Source organism: Sorex araneus, chromosome 9 (assembly GCF_027595985.1).
Source record: "Sorex araneus isolate mSorAra2 chromosome 9, mSorAra2.pri, whole genome shotgun sequence".
Classification (NCBI taxonomy): domain Eukaryota; kingdom Metazoa; phylum Chordata; class Mammalia; order Eulipotyphla; family Soricidae; genus Sorex; species Sorex araneus.
Window position 1 is genome coordinate 68,847,564 of NC_073310.1, and position 10,000 is coordinate 68,857,563.

The following is a 10,000-nucleotide window of genomic DNA, read 5'->3' on the forward strand; positions in this document are numbered from 1 at the left end:
TCGGGAGTGGGTAATTTGCGCGCCTGCTGCCTTCCTTGGATGTGGTAGCCGTTTCTCAGGCTCCCTCTCCGGAATCGAACCCTGATTCCCCGTCACCCGTGGTCACCATGGTAGGCACGGCGACTACCATCGAAAGTTGATAGGGCAGACGTTCGAATGGGTCGTCGCCGCCACGGGGGGCGTGCGATCGGCCCGAGGTTATCTAGAGTCACCAAAGCCGCCGGCGCCCGCCCCGCGGCCGGAGCCGAGGGGAGGCTGACCGGGTTGGTTTTGATCTGATAAATGCACGCATCCCCCCCGCGAAGGGGGTCAGCGCCCGTCGGCATGTATTAGCTCTAGAATTACCACAGTTATCCAAGTAGGAGAGGAGCGAGCGACCAAAGGAACCATAACTGATTTAATGAGCCATTCGCAGTTTCACTGTACCGGCCGTGCGTACTTAGACATGCATGGCTTAATCTTTGAGACAAGCATATGCTACTGGCAGGATCAACCAGGTAGGAGGAGAGGCACGACCGAGCGAGCGACCGCGCGCGGCGGCGAGCCGCCGCCGCCGGGGGAGACCGGTCGAGACGGGAAGGAACCCAACCCCGGCCCGCGCGCCACCCCCTCTCCTGGGAACTCCTCCCCCCCGACCGGCCGCCGGCACCGCGCGTGCCGCCCGCCCGCGGACGGACGGACGGGGCGCGGGACGGGGCGCGGCGGGGAGGGGGAGACAGGAGGGAGAAGACGGCGGCGGGAAGGGAGGAGGGACCGACGCCGCCCCACGGGCCCGGCGGCGGCGGAGCCGGCGCGCGCAGACCCGGCCACGGGAGCCGGACGCGCGGCGGCGGCGCGGGGCGCGCGGAAGGACCCCGCGGGCGCGGGGGAGAAGAGGCCGGCGGGCGGGCAGGGGCTGCCACCGCCCCCAACGCACCCTGAAGACCGAGGGCCCGCTCGGGCGCCACCGCGGCGGCGAGACGCACGGCCCGACGGCAGGGAGAACGACACTGCCCGACCCCCGCCCACCGACCGGAGCCGGTGGGGGGGGAAAATCCCGAACGGGTGTGGCACCGCCACGACCCCCGGCGGCGGCGCCGCGGAGAGACGGCGAGGGGGGACGAGAACGTCGGCACGCGGCCTCCGGAGACCCCCCTCGACCGACCACAGCGCGACACCCGGCTCCGCCGAGGGCCGCCCGGCGGCGGGTACGGACCGCCACCGGCCACGGGGAGGAGCGGACGGCGGGCCCCGGCGGGCCCGGAGAGCGAGAGCGCCGGCCGCGGGCACCACCGCGGCGGCGGGCGAGGACCCCCGAGCGCGGGCGAGCCGCGGGGGACCGGGACGACGCGGGCAGCAGCCCGACGGGCGGACGAGAAGCGGAGGAGAGGAGGCCCGCGGGGAGACCCGCGAGAGGCCGGAAACGCCGGCGACCCCCCGGCCGCCACACGGGGCGAGGCCGGAGGAGAGGAGGCGGCACGGGAAAGGGCGGGCCGGCCTGAGCGGGGGCGAGCCCGAGGAGCCCCGGGGAGGGAAGAACCCTCCGCGGGCCAGGCTCCCCCAAAACGCGGGGGAGGGCCGCGGCATCCGGCGTGGGGCGCCGCCGCCTCCGCCAGCGGCCCACCGCGGGAATCTCACCACCCGAGGCCTCCGAGCACAAGGGCGGTCCCACGGCAGCCGAAGACGGACGACGGCGACCGCCGCCGCCACCGAACGGGCAAGGACTCGAGCTTCGCCCGGCACCGACCGACCGGCCAGGCGTGGACGGGTCAGACACCCCCCGACCAAGCGCACCTCCTCGACCGGCAGCGGAGTCGACCGACGGTCACGACCGCCCCCCACCGCACCGACGACAGAACGCACGCCACCCCTCCGATCACCGCACGCACCTCCGACCAGAGTCCCCCCCGGGCTAAACGAGGCCCGGTCAGGCGGGGTCGGCCGCTCCAGAGGCACGACGGGTCCCGGCGGGCAGGCACGACCTGCAACCGGGCGAGAGAGAACAGCCGCCGCCGGCGGGCGACCGCGCGGGAGGAGGGCCACGGGGGCCGAAGCGCCCGCCCGGCCACCGCAAGGGCACACACAGCCTCCCGTGGGGAGGGCGGCCCGAGGGGGCCGGGGGGATCCGGGCCCGCGAGGGCCGGGGCACGCGGCACGCGCGCCAGACGGGCTCCGAGAGGAGCAACGAGAGCGGGAGGCGCCCATCGGGGCGACCGGGCCGCCGGGAAAACAACGCACGGGAATCCCACCGCCCACAGACCAGGGCGGTCCCGCGCCCACGCCCGGGACGCCGGCCGGCCCCGACGGCCGACCCACCCGCGCCCTCCGCCTCGGAAGCCACGTCCACACGCGTCACCGCAGCGCCCCGCCACCGGGGGCCCGGAGGGTCCAACGCCGACCACCGCCACCCGTCCCCGGCCCCACCGCGGGGCGGGAAGGGCCGACGGCGCCCAGAACCTCCGCGAGCCCGCACGCGCGGGCCGCAACACAAGCCTCTCACCTTTCCTCTTCCGTCCGCCCGCCCGAGCCCTGACCGAGGGTCCCGGAGCCCAGGCGGCAACGTCCGGCACCCGGGGGGGCCGCCGCCACCACGCGGACCGCGCGGCGGCGCCTCGCTCGGCCGGGCGGCCGAGACGGGACCCCCCGAGAGCACACACCCCGAAGCCGAGGTCCGCAGCACCACCGCCGGCTGCGGCACCACACGGGGAACGGGAAGCGGACAGAGCGTTTCCCCCCCGCCGGGAAGCACGGCTCCCGCCGGGGGCACAGCGGGCCGGGTCAACAGGAGCACGGGGTCGCAACGGTGGCAGAAACGACACCCTGACCGCGCACACCCGTCCCACGACTCCGACCACACGCACGCGGGCCCATCCGGGCCCCGACCGCCAACCACGACGTTCCGACGCCCCGACGCCGGGACGCCAGCTCGGCCCGGCCCGACGGGACCCTCCCCCGACCCAGAAGGGGGAGGCGCGGGCCGCGGTAGGCAAAGAGCGAGCGCGCACGGCACCCCCCCACGTCTGAGGGGATGACGGCGGACCCCTCCCCGTCGCAGGGCGGCGAGGAAGGGAGGGCTCCACTACCGGTGGCTGACAGCGCAGGAGAAAGAGGGGCAGCGGCTGGGGGATGCGGTACCCCAAAGGCACCCTCGCAGATCGCTAGAGAAGGCTTTTCTCCACCGAGGGGGCGTCGCCCCCCTAACCTGGGCGAGCTACCACCTTCCCCTTCGGACTCCCCTGACACCGCGTGTTGGGGGGGTCTGCCGTAGCGGTCCGGCGGCCGGTCCCCGCCGGAGCGGGGCCGCGACCGCATCTCACGTGAGCGTCCGCGGTCAGGTCCGTCGCGTGCCGGGCCCGCGGGAGGGCCCGCCGCCCCTCCGCAGCACCCGGCAAACGGCCCCCGCCCACCGGGACGGGAAGGCCGGCTTCCACCCCCACGACGGGGGAAGAGGGGCGGAAGCCCCGGACCAGGCGAGAGAGAGCCCCAAAGGGGGACGCCTCATCTCCCAGAGCCCGGCGCGACGGCGACCCACCGACTGCCGCTCACACGCCCGCGCGCTAGTGCCAGTTACTGCGAGGCACGCGGGCGCGCGCCCGGAACGCGGAGGCCCTCCCCCGTCCACCGCCCCGCGGCGAACCGCAGAGGAGGCAACGGTGGGCGACCCCGCGACGAGGACGACCGGCTCGACCCCCCTGGAAGGCCAGGGGCCAACCGAAACCAGGAGGAGCCCGGGGAGGGAAGGACAGCAAGTCCGGGTGATGGGGAAGCGACACCACCAACTCGGCCTCGGGCACCTGACAGGACGACCTGGAGCGCTCCAGGGGCACCACCGAGGACCGGGTGAGGCGCGGCCGCGCGCGCCACCGCCGGGCGGCCCCCCCCACCGCGGGGAGGGGCCCGCCCGAGAGGACGGGACCCCGCGGGGTCCCGGCGCAGAGCGAGGATTGTCCGCTGCGTCAGACGACCCCGAAACCCGCTCCCCCGCCACGCACGGGGCCTGGGGGAGAGCGGGAAGAGCGGGATCGGGCCGGGGTCCGCACCCCTGAACGCCCCCACGGGGGTGGAGGAGAAGCGAGGGGCCCGCTGGCAGAACGAGAAGAGCGGTCCCATCCACGAGGGATGTCCGTCCCTCGCCTGGCGCGGCTTAGGCCCGGCCCGGGAGAGCGCACCAACACCACATCGATCGGCTGAGAGAGCGCGAGAGAAGCGAGGCATCGCGGAGTTCCCCCCCTGGCGAGGAGGGGGACCGAGCCCCGAAGGAGTGCGGGCAAAGGACAGCAACCCTCCGGAGAGGGGAGAGGCCCGTTTCAGCCTTCGCCCGCACTTCCGACTTCAGGGCAATGTCCGGCCCCGACCGGACCCACCCCCGACGAGAGCGAGGAGGACGCCTGACACGCGAGGCTGGGGGGGGTCCGTTGGCGCCGAGGACACGGACACCGGGCTGGCCTCGGGCACCTTAGACCGGAGGAGCGACAGCCACGGCCGGGGACACCGCCCCCGGGTGCACGCGAGAGCCGGCGCACAGGGCCCAGGCGGGCGGCTCAGGCGGCGGGAAGCCAGGGAGGAGTCCTCAAGACAGGCCCCCAGCTCCTCACACGCACCCGGGGGAACGACCGGTCCCGATCCTCACGGCGGAGAGCCACCGAGAGAGAGCGTGTCAGCGTACATCTCGCGGTCCAATCCGGCCCCGTCACACCGGAAAAGGACCGTTGCCCGGAGCGGGACCGATCTGCTCCCTCCCGCGGCACCCTCTGGAACAGCGACCCGGCCACCGGCACCTGGGACAGCCCCATCGCCCAGAGTCCCGGAACTCCAGGGGACAACTGGTCGACCCCGTGACTCGGCAGGGTCCAAGCCGCGCCAGAAGCCACGCGCCGACCCGGTGGCAGCGGCGGCGGCGGCGGCGGCGGCGGCGGCCGCCCGGGGAAAAGCGGACGCATCCCCGAGCGGATGGACGAACCCCCGCCCGCCCGAACCCCCGAGACACACACCCCGAAAGCCACCGGTCAGGACTCGGAGCGGACGGGGAGGGGGAGAGCGCGGCGACCACGCACGGGCGGGCGGGCGGGCGCCCGCAGCTGACGTCCCGCCTCGGAGCCGGCTCCGGAGGGCGAGGAGGTCGGATCATTAGCCCGGAAAGACCGGAGAATAAAAAAAACCTCTAAGTCCCCTTCCTTCGCGGCGCCGCGGACCAGGCGCCCCCGCGGGCTCACAGCCGGACCCCGTCACCCTCTCCCCGGCCCTCGTCTCACGGCGCCACCGGCCGGGCACGCGGGGAGAGCGGGTGCGGCAAGTCGCCATTCACCAAACACCGCCGTCACGCCAAGGTCCCCGCCCCTCAGAGCACCGGGGGACGCCACCGGGGCGGTGGGGAGGGGGCAGGTACCCGGAAAACGTCAGCCGCCGCCACCGCCGCCGCCGCCGCCGAGGCCCGGTCGGTGGGCGCCCGTTCACCAGGTCCGCTCCGCGCCGCTCCTCTCCGGCCCCGGTCCGGCCATCGGCCCCACTCGGCTCCGGACCCTGGAGCGATGCACCCACCGCCGGCGGAGCGCCAGCGCGGGCGCCCGGGAAGACTCGGGGCCGCCGCGGACCGTGGAGCGACAGCGCCACCCACCGGCGGAGGGACGGATCACGCGCCCGGGCCGGGACCCGGGCTCGGGCCGGCCATCGGCCCCGCTCCGGGCCGCCGCGGGAGCCCGGAGCTACGGCGGCACCCGCCCGCGGAGGGCCGGGCCGCGCGCCCGGGCCGGGACCCGGGCTCGGGCCGGCCATCGGCCCCGCTCCGGGCCGCCGCGGGAGCCCGGAGCTACGGCGGCACCCGCCCGCGGAGGGCCGGGCCGCGCGCCCGGGCGGCCCCGGGCTCGGGCCGGCCATCGGCCCCGCTCCGAGCCGCCGCCAACACTGGAGCTACGCGCCACCCGCCGGCGAAGGGCTGGGCCACGCACCCGGGCCGATCCGGCCCTTGGCCCCGCTCCGGCCCGCCGCAGAACACCGGAGCTACGCGGCAAGGGCTCCGGCCGGCAGAGGGCCGGGCCGCGCGCCCGGGCGGCCCCGGGCTCGGGGCGGCCACCGGCCCCGCTCGGGGCCGCCGCGGACCGTGGAGCGACAGCGCCACCCACCGGCGGAGGGACGGATCACGCGCCCGGGCCGGGACCCGGGCTCGGGCCGGCCATCGGCCCCGCTCCGGGCCGCCGCGGGAGCCCGGAGCTACGGCGGCACCCGCCCGCGGAGGGCCGGGCCGCGCGCCCGGGCCGGGACCCGGGCTCGGCCCGGCCATCGGCCCCGCTCCGGGCCGCCGCGGGAGCCCGGAGCTACGGCGGCACCCGCCCGCGGAGGGCCGGGCCGCGCGCCCGGGCCGGGACCCGGGCTCGGCCCGGCCATCGGCCCCGCTCCGGGCCGCCGCGGGAGCCCGGAGCTACGGCGGCACGCGCCCGCGGAGGGCCGGGCCGCGCGCCCGGGCCGGGACCCGGGCTCGGCCCGGCCATCGGCCCCGCTCCGGGCCGCCGCGGGAGCCCGGAGCTACGGCGGCACCCGCCCGCGGAGGGCCGGGCCGCGCGCCCGGGCCGGGACCCGGGCTCGGCCCGGCCATCGGCCCCGCTCCGGGCCGCCGCGGGAGCCCGGAGCTACGGCGGCACCCGCCCGCGGAGGGCCGGGCCGCGCGCCCGGGCCGGGACCCGGGCTCGGGCCGGCCATCGGCCCCGCTCCGGGCCGCCGCGGGAGCCCGGAGCTACGGCGGCACCCGCCCGCGGAGGGCCGGGCCGCGCGCCCGGGCGGCCCCGGGCTCGGGCCGGCCATCGGCCCCGCTCCGGGCCGCCGCCAACCCTGGAGCTACGCGCCACCCGCCGGCGGAGTGCTGGTCGACCCGCCCGGACAGCCCCGCCAGGCGCCGGCACCCGGCTCCGAAGGCAACAGGACCTCCCCTATAAGCCTGCAGTTCCAATCTCCGCCGTCGGACCTCGTGGGGTGGCGCCTTGACAGCGGGACCAATTTCGATTGGGACGCCGACCTCCTGGAAGGCCGCCTCGGGCACTGCAACCGAATCGCTGCCGTCACCTCCAGAGGAGCTCCGGCGCCGAAGAAAAGCGGACGCCAGGTGGCGCCCGAGCACCCTCTGTGGGATCGCCATCCCCGCGCGGATGATGTGGAGGGAGACTAAGTCACACCGTCCCTTGCCTCGAGAAACAGACATCACGGGGCAGGGCCATCCGGGGACACAGGGTGTGGAAGGAGGACGACCCCCCCCCACCCACACACACAGACACACAGACACACGGACAGACACACACACAGACACACACACACGCACACACACACAGACACACACACACAGAGACACCCACACACACAGACAGACACACACACACACAGACACCCACACACACAGACACACACACACACACACACACACACACACACACTAAAACCCCACCCCACCACTCAGTACGTGTGCTTCATCGCGTGCACGCAGGCCCGCCCATTCTCTGTCTGTCTGTCTGTCTGTCTGTCTGTCTGTCTGTGTCCGTGTCCATCTCCGTCGTCTGCCTCTCCCCCCCCCCAAGCCCCCCCTCCCCACCCCGTAACCTTCTCCTTCTCTGTGCATCTGTTTTGGGGCCACACGCCTGAGCCGGGCTCCGGGCATATCCCTGGGATGCCTTCAAGGAGTACTCCCGGCAGGGCTATGCATTCAGGGAGTACTCCCGGCAGAGCTCGTGGAACCCTATGGGAACTCCAGGGGTTGAACTCAGATCAGGGGCGTGTGCAAGGCTAGCCACCTCCCTGCTGCACTCCCTCTCTTCTCCAGCACCAGTCGCCAGCGCTCATTGCGGTCATTGTTTGCTTCTTTGATTGGATTGTTTTGGGTGGCCAATCCCCAGCCATGTGTTAAAATCACTCCGGACTCCTGGACTCTGCACTGAACTCACTCAGGGATAACCCCTGACGCGCTCTCTCTGTCTCTGTCTCTGTCTCTGTCTGTCTGTCTCTCTCTCTCTCTCTCTCTCTCTCTCTCTCCCTCTCTGTCTCTCTCTCTCTCTCTCCCTCCCCTCCCCCTCCAAAGTACTAGTTTGAAAACAGATTTGGATACTCTTATTGGGTGAGACAGAAGTACCATCGAGGTGCACCGAATGAAATCAAGCTCTGTTTTCTCTGAGGTGGCATGATGGTCAAGCGGAGGATCTGGGGGGGCCGCGAGTCACAGGGACATGACTCCTAGGCCGCTCTCTGCAGGTCATCCTGCGATTCAAAACCTCTAGTTCATCGCCTATTCACACTGGGTGGGACGCCAGAGCCAGAGAGAGCGCTCCACGGGCCGAGTGGATGCTTCGTGGGCGGGAGGGGAGAGGCCCAGGTTCCATCCTCCGGTCGAGGCCGTGGATCATTGGAACATATGCCTCTCTCCCCTCTCCCGTGGCCTCCTCCTCCTCCTCCTCCTCCTCCTCCTCCTCCTCCTCCTCCTCCTCCTCCGCGGGAGGCGGGGGCGGGCTGGACGGACAAGGCACCGAGAGCTCAGAAGATCCACAGAAGCCCCATGAACTTGACAAAAGACGAAAGGACCGGGGAGGACCCGTCTGTCAGGGGCCAACCTCCCCGAAGGAATAGGCATAGGCGACCTGACCCACGAGAGAGAGAGAGAGAGAGAGAGGAGAAGAGAAGAGAGTGAGCTTTCCCCTCCTCTGGGACACAAAGACGTTTGTTTTGGCCTTTGGCACCGGGTGCTGTGAGAAACGAGGAGGAGAAACGAGGAGGAGGAAGAGGAGGAGGAGGAGGAGAGGAGGAGGAGGAGGAGGAGGCTGCGGAAAGGAGCGATTCGCCCCCGTGGAGCTTTCGACCGAGGAACCGGCCCCGTGGCCTCTAGGGCGACCGGGCACCCGCCTCGGGAACAAGCACACCCTAGTCGTAGCCACTCGCGGAGCTAAATCCGGGACGTGAAGCGGTGTGGCGCGGCGGCGCCCACCACGAGTGGCGTGACGCACGGCCGCCCGCTCCTTTCTCTTCAGCGTTCCCGAGTCGAATCGGTCACTGTGAAGCGGCTGAGGCTTGCGGGAGTGCGGGCGGGCGGGAGTGAGTGAGTGAGTGAGTGAGTGAGTGAGTGAGTGCGTGCGTGCGTGTTTCACGTGGCTTAACACGTTTTAAAACGACCTCGAGATGGAGACGCGACTACAAGAACCGAAGGGATGCGTGAGGTGGCTGGGGACATAGGCGAGGGGTCCGGGGCTGTGCCTCGCCAGGATCCCCAGCACACCGCAGGTTTCCCGCCCCCCCCCCAGCACCGCCGCCGCCGGCAGCCTCCGAGCAGCCCCAAAACCTCTGCAAATTTCGTCTCCCAAAGTTTTCCGAGTTGCATGCATAGATTCGTCAACCGGACTCAACTCCATCAAGAGATTTTTCGTGGCGGGGGGCGGGCAGCGCGGATGGCAGGAAAAAAATAGAAACAGGAGTTAAGTAAGGCACCTGTGCCACACGTCACGTGAACTACGGGCAGCTACACCGCCCACGCGCGGCCCCCGCCCCGTGACCCCGGTTGGAATCCCTGGAGATGGACTGAGGGCTGGAGGGACCGAGGGGTGGGAGGGGCAGAGGGGCGGAGGGACCGAGGGGTGGGAGGGGCGGAGGGGCGGAGGGGTGGGAGGGGCGGAGGGGAGGGGCGGAGGGGCGGAGGGGCGGAGGGACCGAGGGGTGGGAGGGGTGAGAGGGGCTGAGGGGCGGGAGGGGCGCGGGGCGGGCGGGGGGATTGGCGAGTTGGGCACACTGTTCCCTGCGAACAAAGCAAAGCTCTCTGACTGACTGTCGTTGCTGATGAAAGTGCCTTGGGTTTTTTTCTTTGGGGGGGGTGGGGAGGGTTGGTTGGTTTTTTTGGTGTTTTTCTTCCCCCCCCCCCCCCCCGTTCCACCGAAGGGGAAGTTTATCCGTGACTCCCGTTTTCCGTTCACGGTGCTTTTATTTTATGCTACCGCATCTTCACCAAAGTTTCTTCACCGCCACCATCGCCCCCACCGTCCCACCTCCCCTGCCCCGGGCTTTC